At 43.1% G+C, this 17,402-nt stretch overlaps 1 pseudogene; it reads right to left on the reverse strand.

Annotated features, from left to right (window-relative positions):
• Window positions 1-12,162: 12,162 nt before the first annotated feature.
• On the reverse strand, window positions 12,163-16,729 carry LOC149112003 (uncharacterized; annotated as a pseudogene).
• Window positions 16,730-17,402: the final 673 nt, after the last annotated feature.

Genomic DNA, 17,402 nt, shown 5'->3' on the forward strand with positions numbered 1-17,402 from the left:
GAGACCGACAGTGATATGTGTATCCCCGTGATATGTGTATCCCCGCACACATATCACTAGTGATATGTGTATCCCCCGTGGGGTACACAAAACACTGATACGCGCCTGGGCATTCAACGAACAAAATGGCGACTCGGTTGCGAGGTTCCAACGAGCGCTGTAAAGAGTAGGAGAAACCAGAAATGAATTCGCGCCCAACGGAGCAGATTAGGATTTCTTGAGTTTGGTTGAGGTCCAACCGACTCGATTGTATATCTGACTAACACTTCGAACAGCGGATACACATATCACTAATTATTTCATGGCGCAGTGATCTCAGTGTGTATCCCCTAAACACAGCCTTTAGATTGGCTATCTTAATCTACCTGATCGAAGAAAATGGCCAATTATTGCCGAAACGTGCTGGCTGCTTACTCGCGACGACGTTTATACCCAGGTTGAGGTTTGCGGAGTTTGCAACTCGAATGTCTAAATATCTAAACTGAAATCGCGTGCAGGGGATACACATATCACTAATTATTTCATGGCGCAGTGATATGTGTATCCCCATAAACACAACTGTTATAATATAGCGCATCAACGTTGTCAAAACTGCAGGCAATATTAGCACCCGACGTTTTTACACGGCTTGGGTTTATTAGAGTTTGAAACTCGATAATTCCACTAAAAACGCGTGCACGCGTGCACGGGATAAAAGGGATACACATATCACTGATTATTTCATGAACTTGTGATATGTGTATCCCCATGGACACAGCTGTTATATTGGCTTTCTACCCAAGAAGAAAAATGCCCATTACATTTACATTGTCAAAACTGGCTTGCTAGAAATATTCACACCCGGCATTTATTCATAGCTTGGGATTTCTGGAGTTTCACTGACCTCGGTTGTACACGACCGCATGCAGGGGATACACATATCACTAATTATTACATGGCGCAGTGTTATGTGTATCCCCTGAAGACAGCCGTTATCTAGGCTAACTGCCGAAGAATAAACGTCGATTGTTATGAAACTTGTTAGCAATGTTCGCAGTATAGCAATGTATACAGCTTGAGACCTAACATATCTTACAAAAAGTCGAACTGAAAAGCGGGTGCAGGGGATGCACGAGTGCCACTAATCATTTTATGGCGAGCGGGTCGAAGCAGTGATATGTGTTTCACTCCACGAATAATTCAGATGCAAACAAGGCGATGAACAGTGGAGAATATGCGTTACTCGATGGGCGAGAATGCACCGCGCAATTAATATCGTCCTAGAAATCCCGTGCCGTGAAACTCAAATTGAAATATATCTAGATCCATTTGGTGTTCAACTTTAAATTCATTATATCCTGCTCGCAGAAAACCAGTTAGGATCAAGAACACAATTCCAGCAGCAGATACGTATGCTTTTTCAACTACAAAAATTGAGATCTGTGTTTTAAGTCTGTTTGGGTTAGTCGTTCGTCCAGTAAGCGACCGGACGACGAGAGCGCTTTCAAGAAGGATATTGCTATTTAAAGTAGAGGGGAAGGGGGTGGGGGATACACATATCACTGGTCGCCATCTTGGAGGGGATACACATATCACTAGTGATATGTGTGCGGGGATACACATATCACGGGGATACACATATCACTGTGACACCGGTGTGAACAAAATTAAGTACAACCTCGTTCCCAGGCTCGACAACGGGGGCAGAGGAGAGAGCCTGGGAACAAGGTTGTGGTAAGTATTGTGCGCTTCTGTAGCGTTGCAGTTTCTGGCAGACGTGTCTAACACCTTTTGACCAATTGTATGTGTTGTAGTTCCTTCCAATGAAAATGCGTTGTGACCGTGTCCTCTGAGATTATTTTACTAGGGGACGGGACGGTGTTTGCCAGGTGAAAGCTCGAAACCTATCGATTGTGACTTTTATCGTGAGGGTGTTTTGCCGGATCTTTCTGCATGTTCCGAAACACATTTACAGCGGGTGTCTGCGAAACCCGAGTAGCGAATAGCGAAGAGTCGCGAATAGCGAATAGCGAATAGTCCCGAATAGTGCGAATAGTCTCGAATAGTGCGAATAGTGGCGAACAGTCGCGCGCGAAAAGTGGCGAAAAGTGGCGAACAGTGACGAATAGTCGTCAATAGTCACCGCTTTAGATCTAATATCCAGCGTTAATTAATTATCCAAATAAACAACAGAATTTCAATGAATTTATTACCTTTTCTTCTCCGGACTCAGGCTAGTAGGCTGTCCATCGCCGACATTAAGAAAACAGAAAACACAAGGATAACCTATTAAAGACGTGTTTACGCTTTTGCAGCGGTTAAAACAGAAGCAATCACGTTTAGACACGCCTTTTTCCTGATAAGCGTCTGTGCTATTTAGCGGAAAAATCCCATCCCAAGTTGCTGCGAGGTTAACTGCGAGATGCTGGGTACCCTTTTTGTTACTATTTGCCACTATTTGCCACTATTTGCTACCATTTGCCACTATTCGCTACTATTCGAGACTGTTCGCCACTATTCGCACTATACAGTCCCAATACTAGAAATGGCGGGCGCTTACGGTCTCCGTCCCCGATTATGGCTCCTGATATTGAGCAAATGGTGAGGCAAATTTTGATTTCTAGAGGAATGTGATAAAAAAAAAGTAAGAAAAAATGAAAAGCCATGATTTTGAAATGGTGCGCCATGTTTTTGATTTCTGGAGGGGTGGGAAGGCTGTTTTTTGAAAAATAGGAAAAATATATTTTCAAATGATAGGCCATTTTTTGATTCCTACACGGGTGGAAGACATGAAAATTGCTCACGACAGGGCCTGGAACGGAACATGCTCTGAGAGGCCTGAAAATAGCATTTTCGAGTTGGGGCCCGGCGAGGGTATTTTTTTGACTTCTAGAGGGGTGGGAAGGCCGTTTTTTGCATAATGTCTTAGTAACCCCAAGTCCTATACTACTAACATGTATTTGTATTTGTATTTGTCATTTTGTGCACAGTTTTATCCCTCGAAGACACCAGACTGACTGTTGAAAGCTTATAGTTGTTAAATTATTTTATGAGAGAATGTCTTTTACAGTTTTATTCCCGTAGTGTGTTCCACATAGCTAATACTTGATTGCTGGTACATTCTTGTTGCGAGTTTAATTAATGGGTGCTTTCCTTTGGGGTGATCCGGATCCGGATCAGTGATCCAAGATCCCTCGCATCATGGTGTATCAAGGAACCGCTGAATCCACTCTTGTCACGGATTCATCGGTTCCTTTCACGCACCATGATCCGAGTGATCTTGGATCATTGATCCTGATCCAGATCATCCCAAAGGAACGCACCCAATATTTTTCATTATGGGATCCGAGCAAAGTTAAAAATTATGTTCTTTGATGTTTTCCATTTTGCAGCTGAAAGTAGTGGTTTAAGTACGGGATCGCGAGCATGGACTTCAAGTTAAAGAAGCACTACAGCGGCTATACCCAAACAATTTACTGTGGGGACTCGATATAGGATTCACTGCCTCTACTTCATGCATCTCTGAGACATGATGCAGCCAGCTTTGGAGGATATGAAATTGTTTATGTGATCAAAAATCGGTTTAATGATATGCAAGCGTAAATCAAGACGGGTTTTCAATTTTAATAATGTATACTTTTACTCTAAATTGTACCTATCTAAACATTGGTTTTACATCGCGTATTAATTTAGAAAAAATGTAACGTATATGCAGAATATAGATTAGAAAGTAGTTGTGTGATAAGTAAATTGTTTTGTTTTGTGGAACTAGGAATTTGCTGAACATTTCAAATCAAAGAGTGCTTTTATTAAATTTTGTGGTGATGCATCAAAAGTTAATTACTTGGGTGGTTCACAATGAATAGTGAAGTGCATAATTTCAATTTTTTTAAAATTTCCTTTCTCCTTAAATGTTATGATCCTCCTAAGCCCCGTCCACACGTATCCGGATGTTTTTCAATCCGCAACTTTTTCTTTCCGGATTCAAAAATTTCTCCGTCCACACGTCGCGTATTCAAATTGAATTCGCCTGTCTACACGCATCCGATGGTATCCAGATTCACTCTAGAGAAACTAGGCCCACACGTTGTCCCACCATATTAGTTTATTGTTCGGTAAGAGACTGGACACGATTTTGTTACGTCATCGGATTCGAAAATATCGGGATTCACCGTCCACGCGTTATTGGATTCGTTGCGGATTTATTTTCTTCCACTCTGGACAGCCGATTAAAAAATATCTGGTTTGCTGCCGAATTCGCCGGATGCGTGTGGACGGAAGCCGTATCCGGAAAGAAAAAGTTGCGGATTCAAAAATATCTGGATACGTGTGGACGGGGCCTTAGATTGTCTAGTTTACGTACTTTCAGTTTTTATTTTCACTTTATCGTAGGGCAGCACTGAAAACCACTTACTGTGACGTGGGCTCCCTGTTGAAATATTATTGAGTTTAAGTAGCTACGACGGCGACGCCGAGGACAACGTCGATTAAAAAATGAATTTATATTTTACCTACGAATGTCGCGATACTGTTAAGTCGTTTACTTTGTTTATCACTGTCAAAACTATCACGAAACTGAATCTGGGACGCAGCGATGAATTAGAAATAAAAATGTTAAAAACTAGCCGTTGTGGTTCACGTTCTCTACACAACACAGAATTTGGTCATTTCACTTTGTTGAATACTTAATACTTATTGCTGCCGCAGTGAGTGAGCCTGAAGCGAACGAACGAGGCAGCTCTCTAATCGGGAAAAGGTCACACTGTAGGGGCCTTGAACACGTTTTTATGAAACGCAAGGAATTGTGGTAGCGGTAAGATCCAAGGCGCAAGGAGTTGTAGTTATGCGCGAAAGGCAGAAAAAGGATGCGCAGTCTGATCTTATGCCCTCTCTCTCTTGCATCGTTGGTCGCAGTGTAGGAAGGTGAGTGACAGTTTCTGCTGTGCATATTGCTATTTTTTGACGCTTCTTTTATCGTTCCTGTTTACCTTTATAAACTTTTCTTTGTAAACTTAGTCTTCCCTGTTTTAGGCAGCTCTCTAGCGCTGTTTTCTATGCGCTATCTCCGATCGATAAAAATAAGGGTGAAGGCTATCGGGAACAACGGGAACATCAGTCCAGAATATCCAACGAATCACTCTTGTGAAGTCTCGTCTAATACTAACAGAAGTTATTTGGAAAAAATGCAGAAACGAAGAAGTTAGTGTAGGTAAAAGGTGCCCGCCGTGATAGAGAACCAAGTCAGTTCTTTTATTGTTAGCTTACCGTAAGTGTTAAAGCTCTCAAAACCAGAAATGTAGAAGTAAACCAGTTGTAATCACTCGTGAAAAGGGTTCAACGTTATATTGTGCTACTGATGATGTTTAACTGTGTCGGTTGCCACAACAGCAAGCAAAATTTTAATTTTTAACCAGGCATCTGTTTTATAGTTTGAAGCAGAGTTCCCTCTCATCAACTGTTATTTGCAATCTGGTGAAGTTCATATCATTAAAAAACAGTTTTTTAGCGGTACTGTTTATTTTTTTTTATCTGCACAACTGTAGTCAATGAGTAAATGTAGTCAGGAGATGACATAATCGATAAAAGTGCCGTTTTTTGTCACTGACTTGTATATTTTAGCAAGACGTTTCGGCTAACTCTTAAGCCTTCATCAGTTGAAAAACCGCTTGATGTTACGCGCGATTTAGAAACTTTTTAAAATTGAAACGTTGCACGTGCTGTATGCGAGTGACTCGAGAGAATGACTATGTGATCATTCCCAGCGTTCGGGTCTCTAACAGACATCCAAGCTTCTAGATTGGTACTCGCCTATGATCTATTAGAGGACAAACACACGATTGACGTCATCATCGTCGCTCGACTGCCGACTGAGACTGCTCGAGTATTTTAGTCATTTTCTAAAACAGAAACGGCTTTATCTTTCTTCTTCCTGCTTCTCGTACCTGTTCAATGCCTCGACAAGACTACTTGTGCCTTATCTTTTGCCCAGTCACGTAAAATAGTATCTAACTTCTCAAAACTTTCCGCCATTTTAAAACACAGAGGGAAAAACTTGGTAATGATGACGTCAATCGTGCGTCTGTCCTCTAATAGATCATAGGCGAGAACCAATCAAAATGAGAGAATAACTTGGGTGATTATATAATTAACAAATAGATTCCATGTTGCCGTCAGTGACACACGCGGCAATCGCCTCGTGTGCCACTTTTTTGTTCTTACCACATTTTGACGTCATCTGTGATCTATTACTGAACAGACGCACGGCAACATGGAATCTATTTGTTAAGTAGCATGAGGCACATTACCATCAGCGGCTTTTTCTAGAAGCTTGGATGTCTGTAAAAGACCCGAACGCTGGGAATGATCACATAGTCATCCCTGAAGTCTACAAGTGCTTAGCATGCACTTAAAATTCATTTATTCACGCGCATACAGCACGCGCAACGTTTCTATTTTAAAAAGGTTTTATCGCGCGTAACATCAAGCGGTTTTTCAACTGATGAAGGCTTAAGAGTTAGCCGAAACATCTTGCTAAAATATACAAGTCAATGACAAAAAACGGCACTTTTATCGATTATGGGGGAAGAATAAACTTCATTCCAATCCTTCGCAAAAATTACGGCTTGTTAGTCGGGCGATCGACTATAGGTTTACCCTCGTATTTCCAGTCAGAGCTCAGTCACGTGCAATGGGCAATACCGCAGACTCGTCGTAAAGGCCCAACTTTCTTTTCACGATGTCGAAGTCGATGCCGGAAGGTAAAGATTTATGTCGCATATGTTAACAAATGGAGCCATCTTTTCTACGTTCAAACATGCAGACCCGCTTACCGTTCGCGGTAGATCCACTCTAAAAGATGGCGTAGTCAATGAGCGTATATTTCGAAAATTAAAGGTGGCTCTGAACTGTGCGGCCACGCAAATGATCCCCAAATTGTACCGCAAATGATCCCGGGACCGGAACTGATTCCACCGCAGAAAGTTAGGAATGGCGTGGACTCCATGAAAAGTCTATGGATGGATACATATTTTCTTAGTTATCCTAGGTAAAGAAAGGACAAGCACCTCAGGCATAAAAGCAGCAATAAAAACCGTTTCTCACACATTGACATGTGTCGACTGCATAAATATTTCGTTCAGGAAACGCACTGCAAAAAGAAATGAATCTTAGAAGATACCTCTGCCATCTAATTAACCGCTTAGAACTTTTCCCTGTACATTACATCTACTTGCCTCCTAGATAGCCACGGGCTCACACGAAAGTCTCTAAGATTCCTTCGTGCTAGTTACCGTAGTAAAAATGTAGTCAATCCACTTGGGAATTCTCATTTGTATCCAAATTTGAGGATGTGGTGAACATTCTGAGTTATCATACATCTCAGGCCCGGACCCAATAAAGTCATTCAGGGAAGGATCCAGCAAAACTACAAACTTCAAACACAGGATTTCGTAACGTTCGATATCATTTTTAAAGATAATTTGGTTTTATCAACTGGGTTGATAATGTAAATTGGCCGCCGTAAAGAGATTCGAAAGCTGCCGTTTGGAGCGTTAGCCCTTCGGATTCGCTCCGACAAAGGGCTAACGCTCGAAACGTCAGCTTTCGAATCTCTTTACGGGGGCCAATTCACATTGTCAACCCAGTTGATAAAACCGAATTATCTTGTTATACTACCCACCGACGCAGTACCACAGTTTCTTTAGAAACTTACCCCCTCCTATCATTTTTAAAGTTGTGAAATTTGCATTCAAATCGTTCATACTGCACATTTTCTAGCGTTTCATATAGTTACTGTTGTATCAAAATATTGAATTATTACTGTGAAATTCGGAAAACCGTGAATACCAGAAATATTTAAGGATTATTGTGTAGCTAAGAAAAAGCCAATTAAGCGTGAGAAAACTAAACCGCAAACACCAGCGGTAATAGGCCACGTTCGACATATCAACGTTCTAACATGGCTCTGAGGCTTTCAGGACAAACTTCTATGTTTCGTGGTGTTTTCCTTGTATCCAAGTCTCTTTTGGGAATTGAAAGACAAAGGAAACTTTAAAAAATTGCAATTTTGACCTGTAGTCCTCCGATGAATGTTAGAATATTGATATAACGAACGTGGCCTATTGGTTGTGGTTTTGAGGTTTTCTCGCCTGTCCTGAACTTTATAGTGATTAGTTCAGTACCAAATTAACCTTTTGGAATCAAATCCAAATGTTCACGGTTTTCTGAGTTTCACAGCCATAAAAAAAGCGATTGCATAAATTTAAAGTCCACTGTCCAAATTCCTGAGTCCTCACATTTCCAAATTTTATGGCGAGGCGACCATTTCCAGTCCGGGATCATTTATGGCACAATCTGGGGATCATTTCCGGACCTGGGATCATTTGCAGGGCCGTACAGAACCCCACGAACAGAATTTTTGCCAAAAGTTGCGTCTTGTCATGCTTATCAAAAGTTGATAATATAAAAACATTTCACCGTGCCGTTTTTGTCCCTGAAGGTGTTTTTAGGAGGGTATACTGTTTCTATGGTAACCTATTGTGTCACGAAGATGATAACAGCGTGTTCACCAATGATTGGGCAGTTTTGAGAAATCATGATTGTAGCATCAATTGATAAAGAGTGTTTATAACGACCCATCAAAATCTAAGTGTTGGAAACTGTTTTGAGCCACCTTAATCCGAGTTTTCCGAGTGGCCACAAATTGTAAGGATAGATGTAATAAATTTGTTGTGGTACTAGAATGCATTTTCTGATCTTGAAAATTCATTTCCATCGGTGCACCTTACAGCCGTTTATGAAGGAGCGTCACGGACTAACGTTACCGTGACTTGAAGTCGATCTCAGTCGTGACCTTTGACTGAATGAACTAAGTTACTTTCCTTAACAAGATTTGGTTACCCTGAATTAAAGAAATGATTACAAGATTAGCCTTGTCTACTTTATTTAGATATATTTTGGTTTTGTCTCCGAAACAAAAAAAACTCCTTTAATGGCAAAGAGAATTGTTCGCCGGCAAAATCCACTAGGAGGGTTGGTCAAGGAAAGAGCGACACACAAGTCTAAGACAAAGTTTACTTCTGACTGGCAACATACACAGAAGTCAGTCGCAGCTTGAGACCTGCATATTGCGTGACAGCCGCATCTCAGTGTGCTCGTTCGCATATTGATTAAATTCAATCACCGCACTATCCGAGGTTTAAAAAGCGCCTTTCTCGTTTAAAATAACGTGCATTTCAAGGGTTATCGATAGGCACCAAGCGCATGTTTGTACGGACCTTAAGCGTGTGAATCCGGTTTTGTATGTCGTTATAACTGCGGACTCAGCTATAAGACAGTCTGTTAGGAATTGCGACTATTTTAAGAGACGTATTGTGTTTATAGGTCTTTATATCAATCAAAAGAATGCTTTAATTTATTGAGACAAAGCTTTGTAAGAAGATAAATGGGTTTTGAGCAGAATTGTGGATGATTTCACTTGCCCCAGTTTCAGTTTACGCTTTCAGTGTTTTGGGAACCCAAAACATCAGGGACTTTAAGCAGATCGCTACGGCTAGCGCTAATACGGCTGCCGGAAGTTAATTTCCCCCAAAATGAGACACTGCGCAGGTACGTCGGTTGCAACCAGCCGTAGCGAATTTGCCGTAGCGTGAAATCTGACTTAGCCTGCGAACGTAGACGTATTTCCGGCTGTCACTTGGTTCCGCCGAAAAATAACGTCTGCGAACCCGAGCCAGAAAACGATTTCTGTGACGTAGGAATTCTAAGCCAATCACAGTTTAGCTCAAATAACCCCAGAACTACTGTGCGAGGTATTCGCTGTGAGGAGCACTCGAGTTTCATTCTATCATGGAATCTGATTAGCCAAGGAGGAACAAAAGTCATCACGTCACAGAAATCGTTTCCAGGCTCGGGTTCGCAGACGTTATTTTTCGGCGGAACCAAGTGACAGCCGGAAATACGCCTGCAGGCTAAATCTGACTACGTGAGTCGGGATGTTTTGCCGTAGTGGCTACTACGTTGGGTTTATTTCGCTTCTCTGGCCCTTTTCAACGGACATCTCGGCATTTTAAGAATTCCATTGGATACTATATCCTTTAAAGTCAATTTAAGTCAAAGATTGTGTCAAGGTTGTAATTTACGATAAGTTTTAGCAAAGGTGTTGGAATGGCGAAGTGAGTCAAGTGTTGAGCACGAGGTTGTTTTTCTTCGGTTAAGTTTGCTTTGAGGGTTTAGTGAAGATGTTTTATATCTGGATAACTATACGATGCTATTTTGCTTCTTTGAGTATTGATACACTTGTGTTCCTCACGTGCACTCGATATTCTTTGAGATATTTGTCTCTGAAATTATATATTTTATCCATCAAATTGTTATGGTACAAAGTGTATGGCATTCGCTTTCGCTCAGAAATAATCTGTTCGCCCTAAGAAGGCGAATAAACGGCCATCGTCCTTTGAGCTAAGCCATTTGGCTGTGAGAAACTAAATAAAAGAGATTTTAAACTCCTTAGCCGATGTACGTTTCTTTCATCTTTTTATTTCGCTTTGCTAAACTTAAAATTTAGCCTGCATACAGGCTCCCGGCGAGGACGGAAAAAAATTTCGGCGAGCGCGAGACAGAAGAATTCTGCAAGCGAAGCGATCGGGGCGTGGGCAGGGGAGCCTATAGACTTTGTTTCTGTTGTGCCTATGGTCTGCCCTTGATGATAAGCCTGTAACAAATCAGTCAATGAGGTAATTAGACCTGTCAAGAAGCTAAATTTTCTGTAGTTGCAAACAGTTCGAATCGGCCTAATCAAATAGCCGGGTCGGGCCGGGGGCCCGGGCATCATAATATAGAGTGCGAGTAAGCAACATGTTCACGGAATATTTCAAACTTATCTTTGTCGCTCCAGAGCCAATACTTAGAGAGCTTAAAACATATTTTCCAATGCTGAAATGAGCCTAAAGAAATAATAAGCACACGATAGAGGTGTCAAACTCTTCGAAGCGACAAGCAGTTAACAGTGGAAAGTCCGGAAACCATGCCTTAAATGACCTCTAAAAAAATTGCTGTAGCACCGCCAAACGCCCAGGGGGGGGGGGGGGCACTCCCATATATGGGCTATATAAGTATGTGCCGCTGTAAAGGGTATGGTTTTCAAGCAGTTTACTCTAGGATAGGGTATATAAATCAGAGCGTTTGGGTCTAGAATAGGGTATCATTTTCCAAAAACTGACTAGTTGGTTGAAGATTTTATCTAGACTAAAGCAACTAGGAATCGCCACTCAAAAATATAAAAAAATCAAATCGGCAAGTTTAAATTTACGCAAATCAGCCTCAATAGTGTCGATAGATGGGAGGATTTGGGGAGTTTACTCTAGTATAGGGTAGCAAAATTCAGCTGAACTAGCTCTGGAATAGGCTAAGGGTTCCAGGGTCCCAGCAGCACATCCCCACCCAGAAATTCCCAAAGAACCCCCTCGGGGTCAAACGGCTTCGCTCCATTAACTCCTACTTAAAATTCCTCCTCATAACAGAGCGTAAAGTATCCTTCAAAATCACTTGTGAAATAACGAGAGGTCGAGAGACCGAAACTTAAGAGAGAACGGCAAACGCAGTATTGTCACGAACCGTAGGAGTCGCGTAATTTTATAAACATCTGTCAAATATTCATCTCAAAGATGTCAACAATCAGCAATTTAACCAATCATATCATGACACCAGGAGCTGGTATCATAGAACGGCGGATCAATAGAATGTCTACAGGCTCCCTCGCTTCGTTTGGACTCACGGGGAGCCTGTTCGCAGGCTACTTAAAATTAATTTGGCAGACCACCGAGACGTACTCTCCCCAGACCTTTTCAGTCATGGCAGCCGTAGTAGCCCAGCCGTAGGGATTTGGGTACTGGGGTACCTAAAACACGGCGATACCCAAATCACTGTGACCGCTTCAAGTGGGTTTGAGCGAGTTTGTGAGGAATTTTTACAGTTTTTTTTCGGTTTTAGAGATACTGTCATCAGACTGGCACGAGAAAGGGTAGAAAGAAAATTATTTTTCGCAGAAAACACGTTTTTTTCGACAAAAAGCTCGAGTTCCCTGAGAGATTCTTTGATCATGTCGAAAGACAGCGAAAGATTTATCAAGCGCTTAGGATGAAAGAATCAAAGCTCAAGCAGCTGACAAGCAGCTCAAGAACACAGTTTTATGGAAAGAGACGTTTTTATGTGGATAACTTCGAGGATGTGGATTTAGAATACGACTGCTGGCTTAACAAATGCTGAGAGATCACTAAACATCCGTAATAAGTTGACAAGCTCCGTGGATTCTAACAAGACTTTGTTCACAGGCCAACATGGCCGCTCACATGGCGAGAGACAAATCAGAGGATCATGGGAAACGTCCTAAAGCATGATGGGACATGCTTACACGCTTTCTTCTTCAAACAGGAACTCACAAGAAACAATGTAAAAGGCTAATACATAACAGATAAAAAAATAAACTTATAATGTCAGTGTTCTCTTCCAGTCGTCTCATTCTCGATCCATCCAGTCCTAAGCTACAACAGCGGGTATTCTGATCCTGTGACAGGAAAGGTGATGTACAATAAGTTTGATGTCCAGCATACTTTAGTCAGAGTATCTGGCAGGACGCCGAATCATTCGACCATTCGACGTTGGAGGCCTAGGTAAACTGGGCGATGAAATGACAGGAGATGCCTGTGACGGTGTATAAGGACTGGCTAGAGAAAGGGACGCTGCTGGTGGAGTGTCATCAGCTGAGGGCAACAGAAGGGTTACAGGGGCTGGAGATAGTATTGATGAGGAGCTCTCTGAAGACCTTGGTGGCGTTGGTGACAGACTTGCTGAAGACTCTGGAGTCAAAGATGGAGGTGCTGTGGGTGATAACGAATTAGAGAGCAGTTTGTCAGGGAGAGTTGGCGCAGGCCGGTCCTGAGGCGGGGAGTCACTTGTGAGCTACGGTGGTGCAAGCTGAATTTGGACACGGTTTCGTCTGATTTGACTGTTGCCAGTGTCAATGAGGTACGACCGAGGACCAGCAGAACCAACCACTTTTCCACTGATCCAGGATTTAGCTGACGGGGTAGGTGGTGGTCTTGCATATACATAGCTTCCTGGAGGAAGATCAGGGAGAGGGGCACTTGCATGTTTGTCATACGAGTTTTTCTGCTGCAGTTTACGATGGACATGATCAGCTACTACGGTATCACTTGGAGGAGTGAAAGGCTCCAACAAAGCTGGAAGCTGAGGCAGACCGCTGCAAAGTGCGCGTCCAAACAGGCGCTGAGCAGGAGAATAGGTGTGCCTGGAGTGTTACGGACAGACAAGAGGGCTAAATCCACATCCTCTGCTGTGAGAAGAATGTGCTTGGCTGATTTGACAGCAGCTTCTGTTCGTCCATTTGACTGGGACCAGTATGGGGAAGATGTAATATGATTAAATTGGTACTTCTTAACAAATGTTTTAAATTGATCAGAAGTGTACTGAGCACCATTGTCTGTGATGGGAGTGTGAGGAATTCCATGTCGACTAAAATGCTGCTTGGTAGCCTGAATAACTGCTGAAGACTGAATGTTTGGAGGCTGATCAATTTCATAGAAGTCACTGTAATGGTCAACTGTAACTAGATAAGCTTGACCATTGAGTGCAAACAAGTCCTGGGAAACTAGTTGCCACGGTAGAGTTGGTACTGGGTATGGTTGGAGTGGCTCCCGTGGATGCTGATGAGCATGCTGGGCACAAATACCACAGGATTGGCACATGTCAGTAATTTGACTGTTAAGGCCTGGCCAGAACAGACAGCTGCGAGCGTGACGAAGAGTAAACTCAGGGCCCCGGTGGGCAGCATGGAGCTTGTGTAAGAGACTGTCATGAAGCGCAGAGGGAATGATGACATGATCCTGCTTGAAGAGCAATCCATCATGAGCAATGATTTCATGACGTGCAGGCCAGTACGGTCGTGCCAACTCTGAAACAGCCGCTTTGTCGTTGGGTCATCCTCTGCTGGTAAGAGACTGGAGAATGATCTGCTCAGGATCTGTGCTAGCTGCCGTTCTGATGTCTCGGAGGGTGTTATCTTGGAAGCCAGAGAGATCAGGATTATTGGATTCAAACTCAACTTGGTACACCAGCTGATCATGAAGTTGCTTATGAGAGGTGATGGGAAGAGGAGCTCGAGACAGAGTGTCAGCAATGTGGAGAGAAGAACCTTTGCGATATTCAACATGGAACGTGTATCGCTGGAGAGCCAGCATCATGCTCTGTAGACGACGTGGAGCTGAAGCTAGGGGACGTTTGAAAATAGTCTCCAGGGGTTGATGATCACTGTGAACAGTCACATCTGACTTTCCAAAAAGGAGTCAATCAAATTTGAGGAAGGCTTGAACGATAGCAAGGGTTTCTTTCTCAATTTGAGCATAGCGCTGTTCAGTTGGCGAAAGAGAACTGGAGCAGTAGGCCACTGGTTGCCACTGTATGTTGGAAGAGTCGATGGCGTTTGTGGCAGGTTGGAGCAGTGCAGCGCCCAGGCCATATTCAGAAGCATCCACTTGGAGCATGATAGGAGCCTTAACATCAAAGTAGCGAAGACAAGGTGCTTTGGAAACTAGCTCCTTGGCCTGTGTGAGAGCTTTGCTGTGTTGTTCAGACCAAAGGAAATCTTGCTTGATGTGGGTGAGGTCACGAAGAGGGCGGACTACTTCACTATGATTTGGGCAAAATTTGGACAGGTAAGTGATTATTCCCAGAAAGCGACGGGTGGCTGCCTTATCTTGAGGTTGAGGCATGTCAAGAACAGCAGTAACTATCTCTGTGCTAGGTTTGAGTCCCTCTGGAGTAAGGATGTGACCCATGAACGGTGCAGTTGACGTTTTGAACTTGATCTTGTTCGGGTTGAGTATGGGGTAAACAGGTCTGATGATTGCCTTGTTGATAGTTTGTGAGGGGTCCAAACAAATACGGACTTTAGCAGGTTTAGTAGCAGTTGCTGGACGCTCCCGAACCACCATGTTAGAGATCCAGGGGGTGGGTTCATTTACTCGAACCAGCTGACCAGTTTGGATGAGCTTATCTAGTGCTTCCTTGATGACAGGTAGCTTGGGTGCAGCATAGTCGTGAGGGGCCGCTTGGACAGGCTTCACTTCAGGATTAAGGGTGAGTGAGAAAGGTTCACTCAGTTTGCCTAAGCCTTCAAACAATTCTGGATTCGTAAGTTTAATGTAATCTAAAGTTAACTCACCAAGAGGTGGTGGGGATGATGGGCTAGCCTCCAATTGATTGACAGTGTCCACATCATAGTTGATAATGCCCACGTGGGTGCTGTCAGCCAGACCCAAGAGAGGAGCATAGTAGTGTTCCGCAGTGATGATTTGGACTACAATCTCAGGATTTTCCACGGCGAGTGCACTGCAGTGTAGTTTGCCCAGTGGTTGGGATGACTGCTTTTGAGTAGTCAAGGAGGCGAACGGAAGATGGGCTCACTGGCACTGGAGGAAGCTTGTTGAGGTCTGTGACATGTATGGTGTTGCAGGAGCAGTCTGAGTCAATCTGAAATCTGAGTCGCTTGATGGATGATGATGTAGATGCAGGAGAACTGAGGTCAAGGTAAACAAAGATGCCTTTAGGTGCAGATGAGACTTGACAGACATCATGCGTGATGAAATAAGCGGGTTGATGAGGGTTGGTGTGGGTAACCTGTTCCACATCAGATGCAACTTTTGCAGAAGAAGCCCTGCACACCTGTTGCTAATGTCCGCGTTTTCCACAGGCATTACATGTGTCATTCGAAGCAGGGCTGGCATGACGAGTAGTATGGGGCCTACGTCCACACCAAATACAAGTTTTGGAGTTAGTTTGTCCAATGGCAGGAGGGATTGGACGACGAGGAGGACGAGATGGCCCTTTTGGTCTGTCTTCAGTGGGTGTGACTTTGTTAGCTGCTTCTTCAAGATGTTGCTGAGTGATAGCAGAGTCGGTTTGAATGTTGGCTTCAAAATCACGAGCTTTGGAGATGACTTGAGCAAAAGTGAGGGATGTTAAGTCTTCATGAGAAATTATGTCACTGCGAAAACGTCGAAATGAATCATTTAAGCCAATGACAAAAATGTCCCTTTGTAATCTGTCATCCCCTGCAGGTGGAAAATTACACTTCTGGTATTCTAAACGCACGAGAGTGTCACGCTTGAATGGACATACCTGGCTCTTGTTTCAGCTCTCGAAGAAAATTGTGCGTGCTTTGAATAATTGGTTCCCCACCAAGATAATGTTGTGAAAGCTTGGTTAGCCACTGAGCAGGATTTTGTTTTTCGTCTTCTGATATTTGAGCGTCGATGGTCCTAGTTAAGACGTCCCATTCCGCTTGGGGAAACGCGCGACGGAGAGCGGCCATGGCTTTTGGACGTTTGGCTATTATCCAGTAGTCCTCACTGTCGATGGTTTTAGCCGCATTTATGTAATCTTCCATAATGCAGAAGTCTCGAAAGTTCGCCACAAAAAATTTGAAAGCACGGCGGCGATCCGATGAGCTGGCATCGAAGACTGGTCGATCTTTGCCCATGGTGCAACAGAGTCTGATCTGTGAGTGAGAAGAGAGAAACTTGGAGAGAAGACAAACGATCGAGAAGAACACTCGAGCCACGTGAGTTGAGAGCGAGACTGCGACCATGTAATCTTGTCCAGGAGGGGCGAGTCCGGACAGCGAACGAAAGACATGGCCGCTCACATGGCGAGAGACAAATCAGAGGATCATGGGAAAAGTCTTAAAGCATGATGGGACATGCTTACACATGCGATTGTGATAGGTTTTTGTTGTCAATGCGAAAGAGCGGATATGCAAATTTCAGTCTTCAGTGGAAACGTGACACCTGACCACACAGTGCTTCAATTCTTTCAAGGGCAGTAAGGTAGCCGAAAAAATGTCGAAAGTAGGAAAATACGGTATGAGAATGATCTTTGGTAAATAGCCTTTCATTCTGAATGCTAGTATAATTTTCATCGATAAGTTTATTTTGCAGCGCATTGGAAAACTCCACAGTCGAGCTGTTGCGTGACATGAACTTATTAGCAACCTATAAATATAGCTCTGATACAGTAGTCACACAGGTCCTCACCCCTAACGTTCTCTCCCTTAATTGGTAGTCAACTAGGCCTTTTCCCCTTTGCAGAATATGAGCGGACAAAAACTTGATGAGAAATCTTAGCAGTGTGCATGTGTCTTCCCTTTCCATGCCCAAAAATAACTTACAATTACCGTTTGTCGGGACAGTTTTAAATTTATTGAGGTATTTTATGTTGAGTTTCGTTCATTTTGTAGCAAATGTAACAATTTTACCTTTCATGCCAACGTTTGTAATTTGATGCTTTTGTTTTCCTCGCCAATGTATGCAACAAGATACCTTTGTTTCCAAGAAAATATAAGAGAGATG

The sequence above is a fragment of the Orbicella faveolata genome, unplaced genomic scaffold (genome assembly GCF_042242905.1).
Source record: "Orbicella faveolata isolate gen_17 unplaced genomic scaffold, um_ofav_v1 contig_2, whole genome shotgun sequence".
NCBI classification, from domain to species: domain Eukaryota; kingdom Metazoa; phylum Cnidaria; class Anthozoa; order Scleractinia; family Merulinidae; genus Orbicella; species Orbicella faveolata.